The 16,944-nt window shown below is 46.0% G+C and overlaps 1 long non-coding RNA gene across 2 annotated transcripts in view; it reads left to right on the top strand.

The window, feature by feature from the left end:
- LOC144380155 (uncharacterized) overlaps positions 1-16,453 on the top strand; it is a 53,711-nt gene extending 37,258 nt beyond the window's left edge. The window contains exons 2-4 of one of the 2 annotated variants that reach the window (XR_013443978.1): positions 4,616-4,707; positions 12,722-12,968; positions 15,440-16,453. This is a non-coding gene — a long non-coding RNA (uncharacterized LOC144380155). The remainder of the gene's footprint in view (positions 1-4,615; positions 4,708-12,721; positions 12,969-15,439) is intronic. The other variant, XR_013443977.1, reaches the window with a different exon arrangement.
- Positions 16,454-16,944: the final 491 nt, after the last annotated feature.

The raw sequence follows: 16,944 nt of genomic DNA, 5'->3' as shown, positions 1-16,944 counted from the left end.
GTCTGTGACTGCTTCGTGCTACAGCAGCAGCCTTGGGGCGCCTGGATGGCTCATTTGGTTAATCATCTGTCCCTTGGTTTCAGTCAGGTCATGATCTCGTGAGTCATGAGATCAAGCCCCCTGTCGGGCTCCACGCTCAGCGGGGAGTCTGCTTGAAGATTCTCTCCCTCAGCCCCACCCACTACTTGCATACTTGTGCTCTCACTCTCTAAAATAAATAAATAAATATTAAAAAAACCCAACAACAATAGGGTTGAATATTTGCAATAAAGACCATATGTATGGCCCACAAAGGCTAAGATATTTACTGTCTGTTCTTTCACAGAAAAATTTGCCAACCCCTGATCTGTCATTATTATATAATAATCTGTAGTTATTATAAAACAGAAGAACCATTTTGAAAATGCAAATATTATAAAATGTAAATACTTTTGATTACTTAAAAATTAAATGTGTGTTTTTCACTCTTGCATCCACTGGGTTTTGATATGTTGTGAGCAGTATCTGGTGACCCCCGTTTAAGATATAGGAGTAGAAGTCAGCATGGGCTAGGTCATGCTGCAGTAACAAACAGCCCCCAACTCTCCATGCCTTGACATAATAGGTTTGTTTCTCACTCCAGGATCCAGGCTGTTGGAACAGCCACTATCTGGAGAGCTTCTGGTCCCCTTAGCAGAAGCCAAAGTAGTGTGGCTAATGTGCACTGGGTGTTAAAGCTTCCATCCAGAAGTGACACACATCACTTTTCTCAGGCAAAAGGGAGTCATAGGTCTATATCTAATCAAGGGATCAAGGAAGTGCAATCCTATCATATACGAAGGAGGAGAGAGAAAAATCCGTGTAGGCAGCACTAATGACTCCAGTACGAAACAAACGACAGTCGTTTTCAAAAAGTGGTTCTATTATAGTAGGACAGTGGCTACCAGCTATATGGGCAGCAAAGGCCTGATGTCTCTGAGTTAGAGTTTTTCACTCAAACGAGGGGTGCATTTTTACTTCCTTTCTCTGCTCCTCTGTTCTAGGGCTTCATCCATGCTTCAGTTAGTGTAAATTTCTCCCAGAGAACATTGGATTAGTAATTTCCTTTGTTTCTAGTGATATTGTGATTTTTTATCTTTCTACTTTCATAAGTAATTGATGTGCTACTTGCGACATTTGGATCCAGAGTCACTTAGCTGGCCTCCAACTTAACTTGAAATCTCTGCTATTCTTTTAAAACTCTCCATGTGCAAAATGAATAACATTGTGAAGTTTGTGAAAAAGCAAACCAACAAAACCCACCATCTGGCGGCTGATTTCCAAACTGTTACTGGAAGTGAAGCACTTTACTTATTTTTTAACTCCAAACTCTTGTTCAGGAACAGAGATAGAGCATCAGGTTTGCTAGGAATTGAACACAAGTAAATTTGGTGTTTCAATTACTTGGAACTCTTGCTTTAAAGAAGGTATTTTGTTTTATTTCCCTTCCTTAACCTTCTAAATGGTTCCAGAGAGAGTCAGCCGCATGAGACATAATGGACACATCCAAGATAATTTTAGAGGGAAAGGCACCCAGCCTGGGATATCTGTTTAGAAGAGGCCAAAGGAGCAAAGGTTACTTTGGCCAATTTCTATTGAGAATCCCAAAAGGAGGCTGTGGAAGTTTGTTTGGTAGTTTATTTGGTTTTCTTGAGCCTGGTTTCTAGAAAGTTCCATGGGCCATGTACTTCAGGTTCTCCTTTTCTTGATGACAGAATTAACAATTGAAGTTTGATGCCCAGGGAGCTAAACCGTGCCAGGTCCCGACATGTCAGAACCCATTTGAGGAAACCAAGATTCTAACATTAGGACTCAGGAGTAAACTAGACCATGAGCTTCAGGGAGCCACAGGTTTTTTGATGGTTTTGTTCACTGTGAACAAATAGTGCCTGGCACACAGCAAGCACTCGGTGTTTCCTGAATCAACGAGTCTCAAGGTCCAGAGGCAAGATTGCAGCTGGAATTGAAGAGCCAGGAGATCACTGGCAGGTGAAGATGAGACTCTGAGGAGAAAGTGGATGAGAGACAAAGAGCCACTCTGAGCACTTACTGTGGATGAATGGGGATGTCTGCAGCTTACCAGTGTGTTCTGTGACCTTGGTTCAGAGATCTGGCAGGTGCTTTCAGAGGCTAGAGACCAGGCAGATAAAATGGATTTTTTAAAAAATGGCAGTGAAATGGACTTTATTTTGAGAATTTATACTTGCGTAGGCAGCACTGATATAAAGTGAAAAGGGGCCATTTTATTTGTTTTTAAATGAAAAAAATGCAAGTTTAATTCATAAATGAAGGTAGATGTGCCCTTGCTGGAGCTTCATGACGTAGCTTCCCCAGGAAGAGAACGAAGAAGAGGAGATTTGGGATCTGATGCCGGCCCCATTTCTGATGGCTGATCTGCGATCTTTACTCTTGGTAGCAACTGGAAAATCCACTTAAGTAATCGCTTCTCCCGGAGGTCTGCTGGTATGAATTTCTTCATTTCAGTAGCTCTGTCTTTAATGCGTGTGCTTAGGATGCCAGCACCCTTCATCTTACCCATGGTTAAAAGCCTACAGTTTCAGAATACTTTCATATACTCACATCAAATCCCTGAGGTAGGTATTATTCTATTTTGGCAGTCAGCAGGGATGAGAAGGGTTTCATGACTTGAGGTCTCCTGGAGAGTAATGGAGCTGTGGCTTGAACCCTAATTCAGTATTATTTCCACAGTGCTAACTGCCATGATGCTTCTGGGGGGAGGAAGTCTCCCCGCTTAGCTCCTGAAGACCATACAGTGTGGCCTGGGTAAGACATCCATGTGGGGCTCTGTCAGCAGGCGAGGTGGCTCTTAGGAGACTGCTGTCCTGTGATTTGAGGAATAACAACAAAGTTTTTCTCAAGGGAGCCCCTCATGGGAAAGCAGGGATATTCTAGTGATCGTTGACTATGGCTTAATGATGAAAATGACTATGGCTTTGTAATGACTTGGGTGACTGAATTGGTATGTTTAGTCTTTTTGTTTTTCTCACTCTTGAGAGAAAAATGATGGGTGATGAGATTCTAGGTGCTGAGAACAGATCTGAATGATCCTGGCCAGCAGGACCTCGGCAGGGGGTGGAGGGAGGTCATTTAATGCGGTATACGGGGGCAGTAGCTAAAGGGTCAATCTTTTCTGGCAGGGGATACATTTGTCTAAGTTTTCATGAGTGATTACTTTGACCTGCTTTCCGTGATTCTTCATTGTTGGATGCTGAAGTGGCAATGCAGAGGGTTTTCCGGATACCTTCAGGGGGTTAACCCTCCTGAGATGTGTGAGTGTCCAGGTACCGCTCTCTCCTGGGTAGCTGTGACAGTCCTTGGGCTCACTTTTCAAGAGTCCTTCTTTTTCCTGCATCTGTTTTTAAAACTTTATGGTGGGGGACAGAAAGTCTAGTCTGATACTTTCCTGGGTGTTTGATGTCCTGCTGATTCAGAGGCCTTGATTTGGGCAAGGCCAGCATTTCCTGGAGGGTGCACAGGTCTGCCCTTTGGAGCTGTGGCTAGAGAGCCTGTTTCCTCAGGGAACGTAAGTGTATAAATAGAGGTGCTTTGGGGCTCTGGAAACTGCATGGGCAAAGGTACATGAGTGAGCGCTCAGTGACAACTGCTCTGTAGCTGTTTCCCAGGGAATTTGACCTGTTTTGAAAATCGATCATTGGAGCTTAGAGAACGACTGTTGCCGTGAATCCCTGTTGGCTTACCCTGTCTGACGTGCTCCCTGTTTGTAGGAACTGTCCTTTTCCTGCTCTGTCCATGGGGTTCAGCTGGCTAAGCCCACCTGGATACCCCTGATTAACACAGGGGTAGCATTTGGCTAAGCTGGACCACTGAATCTCTCCCCGGTGTTTCCTGACTTTGAACCAGAGAGCACATTTGGTCGCTCTCTCTCTTAAGTGGCTGAAGCTGTAGGATGGAAAGCTCTGAAGCTATTGGGCAGCTCCATTGTCCCCTCCATGGAAGAAGCAGGCCATCAGCAAGAAAGATACACATGCAGGGAAAGAACAAGAGCCTGCCTGGCTTTGCAGTACCTGGTTCCAGTCCTCCTGAGACCCACACATTCTCCTGTCTTAGTCTTCAGTCAGAACCCATCATCTTTCTAGTAAGTCTGCTTTTTTGCTTAGACCAGAGTGGGTTAAGTTTCTGGCTATTGTCAACCCTGGGCTTTGAGGTTGCCATAGGAGAAGGTAAGCTCCTTGAGGGTAGGAGGGTAGGAGTGGGGGTCAAAGTATACCTTCACTCCTGTAACGTGGCTGGGCATCCATAGGTGTGAGATGGTCTTTGCTTGGAGCTTAGTACAAGGGCTTCAGGTTAGCTCCTGACTCCGTACAATTGAACCTGTAGTTGAGGATGACCTCAAGTGTGTCACCTGGCAAAAAATGATGTGGAAGCAGAGTCAGAATGTGAAAAGCATGGTGGAGATTGCCGGTTGGCCCCTCATTTGCACCTCCCCTGCTTCCAGAACTCCTGACTTCAAGCCAATGGTATGTGAGCAAAATTGCTGGATGGAAGCTCCTAAGAACCTTCTTTAAAGGACAGGCAGCTCATACTCTGTCTCCTTTGTTTTTTGTCCCTTCTCCAGCTCTCTGGAATGCATTTGTTAGGGCCAGTGCCCTACCTGCCATGCTGGACCACGAGGATGAGGCCAGGCCATGGAGATGGCAGAGTGGTGAGGTAGGTCCCTGGGGACTCAATGAGCAGAGCCCCCATATCAGCCCTGTGCTGTCTACCACTGCAGCTTTACTTGAGAGATAAGTAAATTGTTCCTCATTTCAGCCATTTTTCATTAGGGATTTTATTACTTGGAACCATATGTAATCCTAACTGATGGCAGACACTGAGCAGTGAACCCTGTCTTCCTGCTTCCTGAAGTGATGGACCATCCATGGGAGTCATACATAGTGGGGGAAGCAGTGTAAGTGTGGTATTTCCCCCCTAAATATGTCTCTGGCTTTTAAAGAGTATTAATGTGGGACAACAGGCTGACTATGGTCATGAATAGAAGGAAGTATTCTCTATTCTTCTCACTCATTTCCTGCTCTTAGAGGGCAATTGGATGAACTCTATCGAGTTTGAATAGCTTTAGAAAACAGCTTCTGGTGATTTTATTGACTCAGTGCCCTTAACATACTCAGCCATACTTGATGCTGCTAGGCTTCAGTTTTTAATGACCATGACCCATTTTAAAAAAAGAAGGCCTTTTAGAAAAGAAGCTTTCCAAACTGCCTGGCCTTCCTTGTAAATGAATCAACACAGAGAGAGCTCACTCCAGTAAGGCAACATATAACTACAATAAAATATGGTGAAGACACTTATAAGCCATAAAATGCTGTACAAATGGGAGCTATTTATTATTATTATTATTATAAGGGGCATTTCTGTTCTCTTTAACATCTACTGTGGAATTATTGGTAAACTCATTCAACTGGAAAATAGGGGGTTTGATTTTTAAACGAAGGGTGATTTTCTCCCAAATCAAGTTTGGCTCAGTTCTTCAGAGAATCCAGCTGCGTGCAGCAAAGTTTCCACTTTGGCAAACATGTTCCCGTCATCTTCATGTAATCCCCCAAACAATCCTTGATCACAAAGAGAACGGAGGTTCAGAAAGCCTAAGAAATTTGCTGAAGCTCAAGCCCTGGGGGCTGGGAGGGCTGTGATCCCACCTGGAGTTGAAATCTGGGAAGGGGGGGTGGGAAGGCATGGAGAGGAAACAAAGAGACCCCGCAGATTGCCCTGGGGCGAGGGACCCTAGCAGCCCACCCTCACACAGGGGGTGCAGTCCATCCCGACACACCAGCACGGCCGTTTCAGCTCGAAGCTGCTTTTGCACGTGGTTGGCCCGCACACACCTTCCCTGTTCCCGGGCTCGGGCACGTTGCGTCCCGGGCGACCCCTGGCATTCTGGGCGCATCTGCTGAGCTTGCAGGAAGAGCCTCTCCAGGCAGTCTCTCCAGCACAGACGCCTTTTAGCAGATGGTGGTTAATAACAGGCTTTGTTCTCCAGGTTCTTCTATTTTCAGCCACCGAATACAATTTATAAAGGGAAAAAAAAAAAAATACACACCACCATCCCCCCCCCCCCAGTCCCCCAACCGCAGCCCTTATCAGATCTCTTATAATTATAGAATAAGGTGCCTGCAACTCCCCGGGAGCTGGTTTCCATGGCAATGACAAGCTATTATATTCTAAAGGCCAAGCTAGAACTCCGCCCCCTCGTCCTCACCACTGCTGTGTGTCTTGTTACTGCAGTGTTCCAAAATAAACTTGCTGCCTAATCGTAAATCCCATATAATTAGAGATGAGCTAACTGTTACCCCGCTACCTTTGTGCGGCCCACTCATCATGCTAACAGTTTCTGGAACAGCGATGCTGACGGACTGTTTGATGTCAGAACAGACCTTCCTCCCCCAGGAACTGGGTGCAGCATAACTCCATGTATGGCTGGGGACTCTCCAACCGGAAAGGCTCTCTGAGCTCGGTGACCTAGCCTGGGAGCCAGCCAACAAGAGGGGAGCACCGAGGCCGTGGCTGGGCCAGCACACTGGGGGCTCTCTCCAGCTCTGCATTAAGGAGGGGCAGAGAAATCTCCCCGGGGGTGGCAGAGAGCTGAGACTGTCATACTTTCTGGCCACCTGCTGTGACCAGGGCAGAACGTGTGACCCTCAGAAGGAAGGGAGTTTCCCTCTCTCCTTCCCGTTCTAGCTCCTTTATAGACGGGTGGTTGCTTTTAGCACAATTTGTGTCTCGGGCTTGTGTGTTTGGTTCTCATCCGTGAGCGATCATTGTCTAAGATGTCACCAGGTGAGGACCCCAGGAGGCATAGCTCTCAGTGCTGGGGGAACAGTGAACAAACAAGAGAGGTTCTCGGGGACACTTGCGCTCTCCCGGGGGCAGATGGTAAGATATGAGAAAGGGAACAGGATCATTGCAGATGATGCCGCGAGGGAAGTAAAACAGGGTTGATGTGTTAGAATGTGTTTGGGTTTGGGGGGGCAGAGACTTGGGGGACAGGAGGGCCGATTGTGGTTCACCTGTTCTGAGGCCTCATCGACTCCATTTCACCTAAACGTCCCTCACATCCAGCCAGAGTTGCTGTTGGCTCGCACCCCTTTGTCCCTCCCGATGCACTGTCTGCCCTTCTCCCTGCAGGTGTCTGGCGCTCACCTTTCTAGCCCCCAGTGGTTCTCTGCTCTCTGTTTGGCCTCAGCCATGGGAACCACTAGCACAAGCTTGGAGCATGATGGCAGGTGGCACTTGGTCAGACTGGGCGTCCCATGGCTCCTTCCCTTCGGGCTCTATGGTGGTGGTGGTGGTGGTGGTGGTGGGCGGCTGCTTTTCTTTACGAGGCCCAGGTGCTGCCTGTTGGCCTCCCCTGGAGAGCTGGCCTCTCTGGGTCCTGGTACTCACTCCTTCCCCTGGTCCCCGTAGGATCATGGCTACCATAGCTTCCCACTGTAGCTGGCCCACTGGCCCGAGGAGACCTCCACCCCTGTGTGGTTTCTTACACCTGCCTTCCACTCTGCAGACAACGTGGTTATTAAACTCTGTCTCTATGATGTGTTGGAGTGGCTTGCTTTTTCTTTCCTGGCCTCTGACTAATTCTGCCCCACCCCGTACCAGCCTCCTTTCTACTTTTTCTGTAATTACTCACCCACTGCCGAAAATGCTTTCCCTGGTCCCCTCTGCCTCTTTTAATCCTGCTCATTCAGTGCCCATTCCTTCCAGAAGCTTCCTCCGACCCACCTTCATTTTCCCAAACTCCTAGTTTTCTAAGAATCCATGCCCTCTCCCCCTCCCCATAGGTTCGTGCTCACTCCTTGTTCCCTCCTTGTTTCCCAGAAGTTGATTTTACTTCTCCAGCTGCACTTTCACCTTCTACGAGGACAGACCGTGTCAGCGTGTTCTGCATGACTCACAGAGTGCTAAGTGTGTCTCACCTGCCTGAGAAGTCCTCCGTGGTGACTGTGTTTGTCTGTGGCTGCCTGCGCCCCGCCTGGGGTATGGCGGGCTGTCCCATTGCCAGTGTCAGGGCAGGGAGATGCAGTGAGTGATTGCACCTGGTGTCCTGATGGGTGGGATCTTAGTGAGCTAGCACGGCATGGGTCATGCTTTCTTCTCCTTCCCCAAGACATGGTAGGTAATTCCAAGGACCTCATCTGCCTTCCTTCTCAAAATAGTCATTGAAACAAAAGAAGGAAGGCTCTTTAGGAAAATACATTGCAAACGCTGTCCACGCAGAAAGGAGCAATTACTAGGGTGAAGAACAGGGACTAGAAATCCCCAGCATGAAAGTGTGCATAGGACTAGGTAGTAAGTACAAAAGGGAAATGCAGATGGAGGAATACTTCCAAGAGATCATGACACCCAGCAGCAGGATCACAGGTAGGGCTTGCATCCAATATTTTTAGAGTCTTTAGAATCCTGGGAGACATAAATGAAACCAACAGATTTTGTTGCTTCTTTTGACTGAGAAAAAAAAAATGAGGCTGATTTTGTAAAGTGCTGTTAGAGAAGAGTCCATTGAAACAGAAGACTCGGAGGGTTGCCCAGGATTAGAATCAAGGGAGAAGAAACAAGGCAGAACTGCCCAAATCCCTCCAGACCAAAGAGTATAGCTTTACCATACACCAATACATTGATTTTCTAAAAAATTGATTGGCACAATTGTCTATTAATTGTCTTTGGAGAATACCTTTGCGCTTTGTTATGGGCTTTCCTAAACGAGACCCCATTAAGAAGGAGCTTTGCGGCATTCTCTCCTGTTCAGATCTCTGCCTTGTGCTAGGGTTCTCTAAAACAATGTCGGGTTAATTTCTCTGGCCTCTGGGGTAATTGGACGCTTCTCTGGAGTGGGACCGGTCACTGCAGGTTGAGCTGTAAAAGCAGGCTGTGGTATGATTTCGCTCTGGGTAACATACTGCAAAGTGCTTGGATGGTTTGTCCATCAAATGAAAAATGGCCCTTTGGTGATATTTCTATTTATTGAAGAATGACAACATGTTTGGTGGTCATTCCAGGTAGAAGATCTTGTTCAGATAAACATCCCTAGATTTAACTCTGGATTTCCTTCCATGGGGAGTCGGGAGGAAGGCAGGACTGATTTGGGACCTTCCTAACAGCATAGCACATGAAAGAGGAGGAGAACGCTCCCACTTCAACTTAGAATACGGTGCAGCTCTGGCCCTCCAGCTCTCTCTCTGCCACGTGCCGACAGGCGTCCCAGGGCAGCCCGCCATGTCCAAGGGACACGCAAGTACCTAAGAGCAGAGTGCCGGCTGGCAAAGGGAGGGCATGCTAGGGGCGGTGGTCCAGAGCAAAATGGCGCTTGTGTCCCAAGGATGAAGTGGAGGAGGTTGGCTGGAGCAGCAGAGGAAGAGAAAATGACAGATGCCCTGTGGCAGGCACAGATGATCTGAGAACTGACAGGACCTAGTCTCTGGGTTCTCCAGAAGTACTTGGAGTTCAGGGACTTTTCGAGGGGTTGAGAGCTATGTTAGCAGGTGGCAGGGGAGCCGGGGAACAGGGCCGACAAGCAGGCTAAGGAGATTAGAAAGGCAGACAGTCTGACCAGCGGGGTCATTGGTGGTGCGATGATGTTGGCTTTAGATGTTGCTTGTTGATTTTGAAGTCACTTGGACATCCAAAGGAAGTGGTCTGTCACGTTCTTTAGCAGAGAGGAGAGGATTGAATATTTGGAGTTTTAAAATTATGTATTTTCTTTAGAAGAGAGGCCCTTTAAACAAGAATCAGTCATTTATACTTGAGTATAAACAAAGGTCTGCAAATAGGTTTTGGTAGAAGGGAAGAACAAGGAGTCACATATTTCCCATATGATGGGAAAGTGGTTGTCCCTCAGGAGAGAAATTCAGCCACAGAGGGAGGCTGACATTGCCCAAGTCTGTCTTCATGATAAACCCTTGGGCCTGCTCTGCGGTGGGCAGTTATCTCTGCATCAGCTCTACCCTTAATTTTGTCCCCAGGTTTATGGGGAAACAAATCTATCTCCCCTAGACTCATATATCACATCATCAGCATCATCATCATTATTATTTTACTTATGGTTTCAATATATTATTCTTTTTTTAGGTTGCATTTTTTTGCATATCATTTTTATATTGCATTTTCTGTGCATATAATTTGCATATCAGAAATTTACCCATTTTAAATATACAATTCAGTGATTTTTAGTAAGTTTACGGAGTTGTGCAACCATCACCACAATGCAGTTTTAGAATATTTTCATTAGCCCAATGAGATACTCTAATGTGAATCCCCACTTCCAGTATTATTTTATTGTGCAAAATGCAAGTTCAAGACATGTTCCAAATTCTTCAGAGAAGTGAGTATCCGAGATTAGCCTTGAGTTCTGGAGTCAGGAAGGCTTGCGTCCTAATCCTGGCTTTCTCCCTTAATACTAGTGAGCTGATTTAACTACCCGGACTGTCAGTTGTTCATCTGAAAAGTGTGATTAGTATTTTCCACCTACAGGATTGCTTAGATGATTAGAGACAATGTATGTGAAGGGTCAGAGTCATAGTACGTGTTTAGTGAAATTATGAAATTACCACAAACATGCAGGTGCTTGCAAATGATAGGGATTGACTGGGCCTGAGGACCGAATTCTTGGATTCATCATTTTTCTGTTTTGTAATTTAATTCATGGGGTGGGGTAGGAAGGAGAAAACACAATTTATTTGTACTAGTTATTACCTGCTTTTAAAAAACCAGATGCATTTTAAGAATCTTAATTTCTTTTGATTTATGTAAATTTTTCCCTCTTAAAACTACAGAGATTTTCTTTCCAAATGGCCTGACTCCCCCTGACCTCCCCCTAACTCAACTCTGTGTTCCACAGTTTTGCCTTGCTTTCTTCTGAAATGGATTTGAAAAAAAAAAAGACCGGCTTCAGCTTCTCAGAGCCCGGTAGTGATTTTCTCTGCTGCTGTGAAATTTAAGACCCATAAAATGCTGTTGCCATTTCCTGTGGATGTTCTGCTTCTGTGTTTCGATTTCATATTTATTGCCATATGAGTCAAGATCACAATAAGTTGCTTCATTGCCCTGCGTTACTGATATAGTGCCATCCATTTATGTGGGCGCGGTTTAGCTACTGGCCCCGGGCCGGTTGCTAGGTCCCTGGAAAATTAAACACGGCCACCAGGGGGTGCCTTTCTCTCAGAGAGTCTTATTCAGGGTCCAAATTTGGGAACGGTGAGAGAAGTCCACCGGGAGGCTACTTCTGCCTTGCTCCTCTTTCACCCTGAGGGACGCCACAGATGGAAAGCCCACGATGTCCAAGCTCTCCCACTTCAGCCAATCCCCACACTGGGACAGCTTTCTGGGTGGGCAGAGGATGAATGGGAACTCCGTGCCACTTTGAATTTTGGGGTCCCTCCATGGATGCTTCTGGGGAAGGGTTTTTCTGTCTGTTTCATCAGAATGCCTTCAACGTGCTTGCTCAAGATATAGGTTCTTGGATTTCATTCTCTGGACAAAGTGAATCAGAATATCTGAGGATAGGGCTCAGAAGTCTTTGTTTTCTGGATGATTTTAATGCACACCAAAGTTAGGGCCTTGAAAAGGTAAGTTGTTCTTTGAACCGCCCCCCTCTTTTTTTAATTAACCTTTTCCCTTCAAAACTCAAACCCAGGGGTGCCTGGGTGGTCAGTCGGTTAAGCATCTGCCTTTGGCTCAGGTCATGATTTCAGGGTCCTGGGATCGAGCCCCACATTGGGCTCCCTGCTCAGCGGGAAGTCTGCTTCTCTCTCTGCTTATGATCTCTTGCTCTCTTTCAAATAAATAAAATCTTAAAAAAAAAAGCAACAAACTCAAACCCAAAACCTAAACAGATGTCTTCAGAGAATACGCCTTCACACTGGGTCTTCATGTTCATCTGATTCCACTCTGTGGGGAGAATCATGCTCCCATCTCTGCCAGCATTTGAGGGACCCTCAGGGACTCCTCTGAATTTCAGAAGTGGGTTAAGAAACACAATGTTGAAATCATTATCAATTAGGAGATGTAGCTACTTTTCTAAAAAAGAGACGGACATGGTATTCGTTTCTTGTGGCTGAAACTGGGTGGTTTCAAACAAGAAAGATTTATTCCTTCAGAGTTCTGGAGGCTGCACGTCTGAAGTCAAGGTGTTGGCAGGGCTGCACTGGGCCCCTGGGGCCTCCCTCTCGGGCTCTAGGGGAGAATCTGTTTCATGCCTTTCTTTTAGCTTCTGGCGTTCCTGGCAAATCCTTGGTGTTTCTTGGCTTCCAGCTGCATAATTTCAGACTCTGCCCCCATCACCACATGGCCTTCTCCTGTGTGTCTCTGTCTTCTCCTCTGCTTATAAGGACACCTTGGATTAGGGCCCACCCTGCTGACCTTATCTTAATTTATTACATCCACAAAGACCCTACTTCCAAAGAAGATCACATTCATAGGTACTGGGTGTTAGGATTTGGTAAGTCTTTTTGGGGACATAATTCAACTCATAACAGACTTATTTCCTATGACTGATCTATCTTCTTTTTAAGTTTCCAACGCACTGAGTAGCAAGGAAAAGCTAAATTTAGTCCAATCCAGTAAACTCAGTCCAATTGAATGACTTAAATGGTCTATTCATTCTCCATGGGCATGACTCAGATAGATGCTCAGTCTTTCTTACTTCCTTTTTCTTTTCCTTGTATCTCCACAGAATCTAGAGGTTAGAAGATTGGGTTGATGTGACTTCATGGTCATAGAGGAAGAGGCAGACATACTGTGACCTGGCTCCTTGCTGGTCTCTACTGTGGATGACAGCTCTGGTCTTGTGCCAGCAGTGGTTTCCAGTGATGCAGACTGGTTTTACCTGACTTTTTGGGATTAAATGCTGGCAGTCTCCTCTGGAATTCCATAATCTTGACCAGTAGTCCCTGAAATTCAGAGATCTTCCTCATCATAAGGTGGGCTTTCAGGCTATTGTTTTATTAAAGGAACTGAGAAAATCAGTTTTGAGACTGAGTTGATCAGTGGTTTTTTTGTTTTTATAGCAGCCAACCTCTTTATCCCAGAGGCAAGAACGCCCATGGTTTAGTCTCTGTCTGCAAGGGAATGAGATCTAAGAACAAACAAAAACCACGTGGTTATGTTAGCTAGCTATCACTGTATAACAAACCATCCCAAAGCACAGTGGCTTAGGACAGGTGGAGAACTGTGGCCAAATTTGGCCCACAGCATGTTTTTATAGGACTCACAGGCTAACAATGGTTTTATATTTTTAAATTGTTTAAAAACCAAAAATAAGAATATGCCCCAGAGACCATATATGGCCTGTAAAGCCTAAAATATTTACTGTCTGACCCTTTATGGAGAAAGTTTGCTGACCCTGCTACTTAAAACAATAAGCACTTATGATGTGCCCACAAGTCTGTGGGTTCTTCAGCTCCTGGATGGCCTCCTTCATGTGTCTGAAGTCAGCTATGGGTCAGTCAGGAAGCTCTGCTAATCTTGGCTGGTCTTTCTTACATGTTTGGTGGCTGGCTGGCTGTAGATGGATCTAGAATGCCCTTGGCTGGGCTCTTATCCATGAGATCTCTTATCATCTGGCAGGTTAGTCTGGTCTTGTTCACATAGCAGTGGGGATGTTCTGAAAGAGAGCAGACATGAGCAAGTTCTCTTGAGACCCAGGCTTAGAACCGACCAACCATTGTCACTTCTGCCACATTCTATTGGCCAAAGGTCCTGGCCCAGTTCTAGGGTGGAGAGCTAGACTTCACATCTTCATGGTAGGAGCTACAGAATCACGTGATAAAGGCTGTGGATACAGGGAGTGGTGAATAATTGAGGCGGTTTTTGTAATCAATCCACCACATATGGGTTATTATTTTCTAAATATTTCTCCAGTAGCAAAAACATTATATTTCTCTCTCTTTCCCAAATACTCCTTGTGATCTTAAGACCCACTATGTAGAAGCAGATTTGACTTGATTTAGAGCATGTTAGGATCTGGAAGCACGTTAGAAGGACTTGATCTAGAGCATGTTAGGAACTTGTGTCCCTTCTTCATAGATCTTTTAGGTTCTAAAACCCTAGGATTAAGATTTTAAAAATTTCATTCCAGGGCTGTCTTTTTTGCCTTCAATAATCTTTTCTCTTCCCATTCCCAGATTTCCTGCCTGAAGGAGAGGAGAGGTTAGTTTTTATTTTGATAGTTGTACTGATAGTTCCTGTCCCTTCAATTCATAACTTCTGAAATATGAGCTGGGTTGGGATGTCCTCAAGAGGCAACTACCAGGTACCAACCCATCACCCTCATGAGGCTGCTATTGAGGTACCTCTTCTCAGGAGATTAAAAAAACCCAAAAAACAAAAAACTTCTAAATTGCTATCCAGGAGAACCATCTAGAATTCCATCCCAGCCAAACACAAGGCAGGTTTAGCACTAAGCTTCCCTTAACCCAATTTTTAAACTCTGTGACTCATCTTTCCCTTTGTTGGGAGCCTCACAACTTTTTCTTGATGCTGTTTTAAGAGGGAAACTAAAGGAAGCCACAAAGATCCAAACCATTGACTTTTGGAGTCAGAAAGAAACGTCTGTCCTTTCTCTGATACCTAGCACACTCTGCTGCCTTTAAGAAGTGGCTGGCCAGCTTCTTGGCTGTCTCTCATATCAAGGAGCTCACTACCTATTAAGACAGCTTTAACTAGGTTATGTTAATGTAAACTGTACATATAGCTCCAAAATACTCAGAGAAATATCTAGGTCATTGTAGCCACTTTGTCTTTAAAGTATGTTTTAGGGACCAGCATTTGGTTGGCAAAATAAGAAAAGCATGCAAACCTGGGGACCTGCCTAAGGGAACGTTGGCCCCCACCATTGTGTTCTTGAGCATTCTTTCCAAAGTCCAGTTGTAAAAATCAAGCCCTGACTGGAGATCTAAAAATGAGTCCAGGGGTGTAAATTCTTTGGTGGTTTCCCCAAAAATCAGACAGCTAGTGGAGAGAATGGGGGGGGGGTTGTGTCCTGAGGACAGAGACCTGTGATTGTTTAGCATACTGTTGTGTGTATGGGGGATGCACAGGAGGAAGAAGCTAGGGCTGGATGGAATGAGTTTTGCTTGTTGGGAAGAGGCCCGTGTGCATAAAGCAGGTGGCCTAAAATTGTGTGGGGCCTGGTGGGTTTGAAAACGATTTTCAAGGTTGCCATATGTGATAGAAATTGCAGATTACCTGCCCATTTACCCTCTATCTGATTGTGCCGTCTTTCTCACCAGCAGAACCCCATTGGGTTTGGGGCAGCTCTGGGCTGAGCTGAGAACACTCATTCCCCAGATTCTCTTGCCGCTAACAGTGCTGTGGGAAGTAGTTAGAGCCAATGAGATGTGAGAGGATGTCTGCTGGGAATCTGGGGGAACGTCTTCGCCTCCTGTTACAGGTTTTGCCCCCTTTGTCCTTCGCCCTCCTTTTCTACTTGTGCTGTGGAGGGGACCCCAGGAGATGTTGCATCTACGGCAGCCACAAGGCAACAAGCACGGATGGAGTCAGCGTCTCAGGATTCACGCCCAGCAGCGGCACCAGCTCAGGACCGCGTCACTGGACTAATGCTGTGTGAAAATCAACCCCTGCATGTTGAAGCAAACATCAGCTGGGTTTTCTTATTACTTCCAGCCCTGTTCTTACTGATGGAGAACTTACACACCACAACATAGCTCTTTGAATGTTCTTATCTCAGTGTGACACCTCGGAGTCAAGAGTTGACATCAGACCTGGGTGACCTCAGAGTTGATCTTCTTCCCACAGTATTTTTCTATGGAAACTCCAGGGCTGGGACAAATGGGGACTGTCACGTCTGTGAGATCCTGGCTGGGGAGACTTCATCTGGGTCGGGAGAGCTGTGAGTGGGCCTGTAGGGCCCGAGCCTACAGGATGAAGATGGTATCAGAGATTGGTGGGGGACAAAGGTGTTCTGTGTTTCTCTGTGTCAAGTGACTCCCACACACCTCAACTCCCATCCTTGGCTGTCATGCATGTGTCCCATGTGGGTGAGGAGGCAGAAGAAGCTGTGCCCTTGGGTGGCTGCTGGGCCTCCAAAGGAGCTAAACATGCTATACCTGTATCCCCAGGTCTATATCCTTACAGAAAGCTGAGGAAACATGGTACCAGACTAAAGCCTCTTTGTCTTGTGAGTCTGCCTGCCAACCCAGACCCACAACCACTGCTGCGCCAGACCAAGACCCAACTGGCTTTGTTAAGACGAATGAGCAACATCTTGTTCCCCCATGAAAAATAATTATTTTAGGGATGTCTGGGTGGCTCAGTGGGTTGAGTGTCTGCTTTCAACTCAAGTCATGATCTCGGGGCCCTGGGATGGAGTCCCGCATTGGGCTCCCTGCTCAGCGGGGAGCCTGCCACTCCTCCTGCTTATGCTCTGTCTCTCTCTCTCTGACAAATAAATAAATGAAATCTTTAAAAAATAATAATTATTTTATTAACCTCTACATGGTCTTTTGCATTGCCTCAAATATTTTTTTGGATGGGTTGGAGTGTAAACAATTTTAATAGTAAAAAGCTTTCCTAATCAGTGGCAATCATCTTATTAGAACTGAAAATGTCGGCCCTTCAGGAAGGGTTGATGTGAGCCTGTGTGGCACGGGGAGTGGGCCTGGACGGAGGAATGAAAAGGGCACAGGCTTGGAAGTCAGGGAGACCAGTTGCTACCATGAGAGCTGCAAAGGCTTGAGGGATCTATTTAGACCTCTGGAGTCCCAATTACCTCATCTGTATACTGGGGATAAGCCTCTGTATAGATGAAATGAAACGATGTAGGTAAAATGTCAGGCATGGTCCTGACCCTAGCAGACACGGGCTTCCCACCAACATTCGTTCCCTCCTCTCTTTTGAGTCTATGACAATAACAAGAAGAGCAACAATAAGAACGAG

Source organism: Halichoerus grypus, chromosome 14, assembly GCF_964656455.1.
Source record: "Halichoerus grypus chromosome 14, mHalGry1.hap1.1, whole genome shotgun sequence".
NCBI classification, from domain to species: domain Eukaryota; kingdom Metazoa; phylum Chordata; class Mammalia; order Carnivora; family Phocidae; genus Halichoerus; species Halichoerus grypus.
Note: the sequence above shows the minus strand (reverse complement) of the source record. Positions and strands in the feature narration are given on the sequence as shown.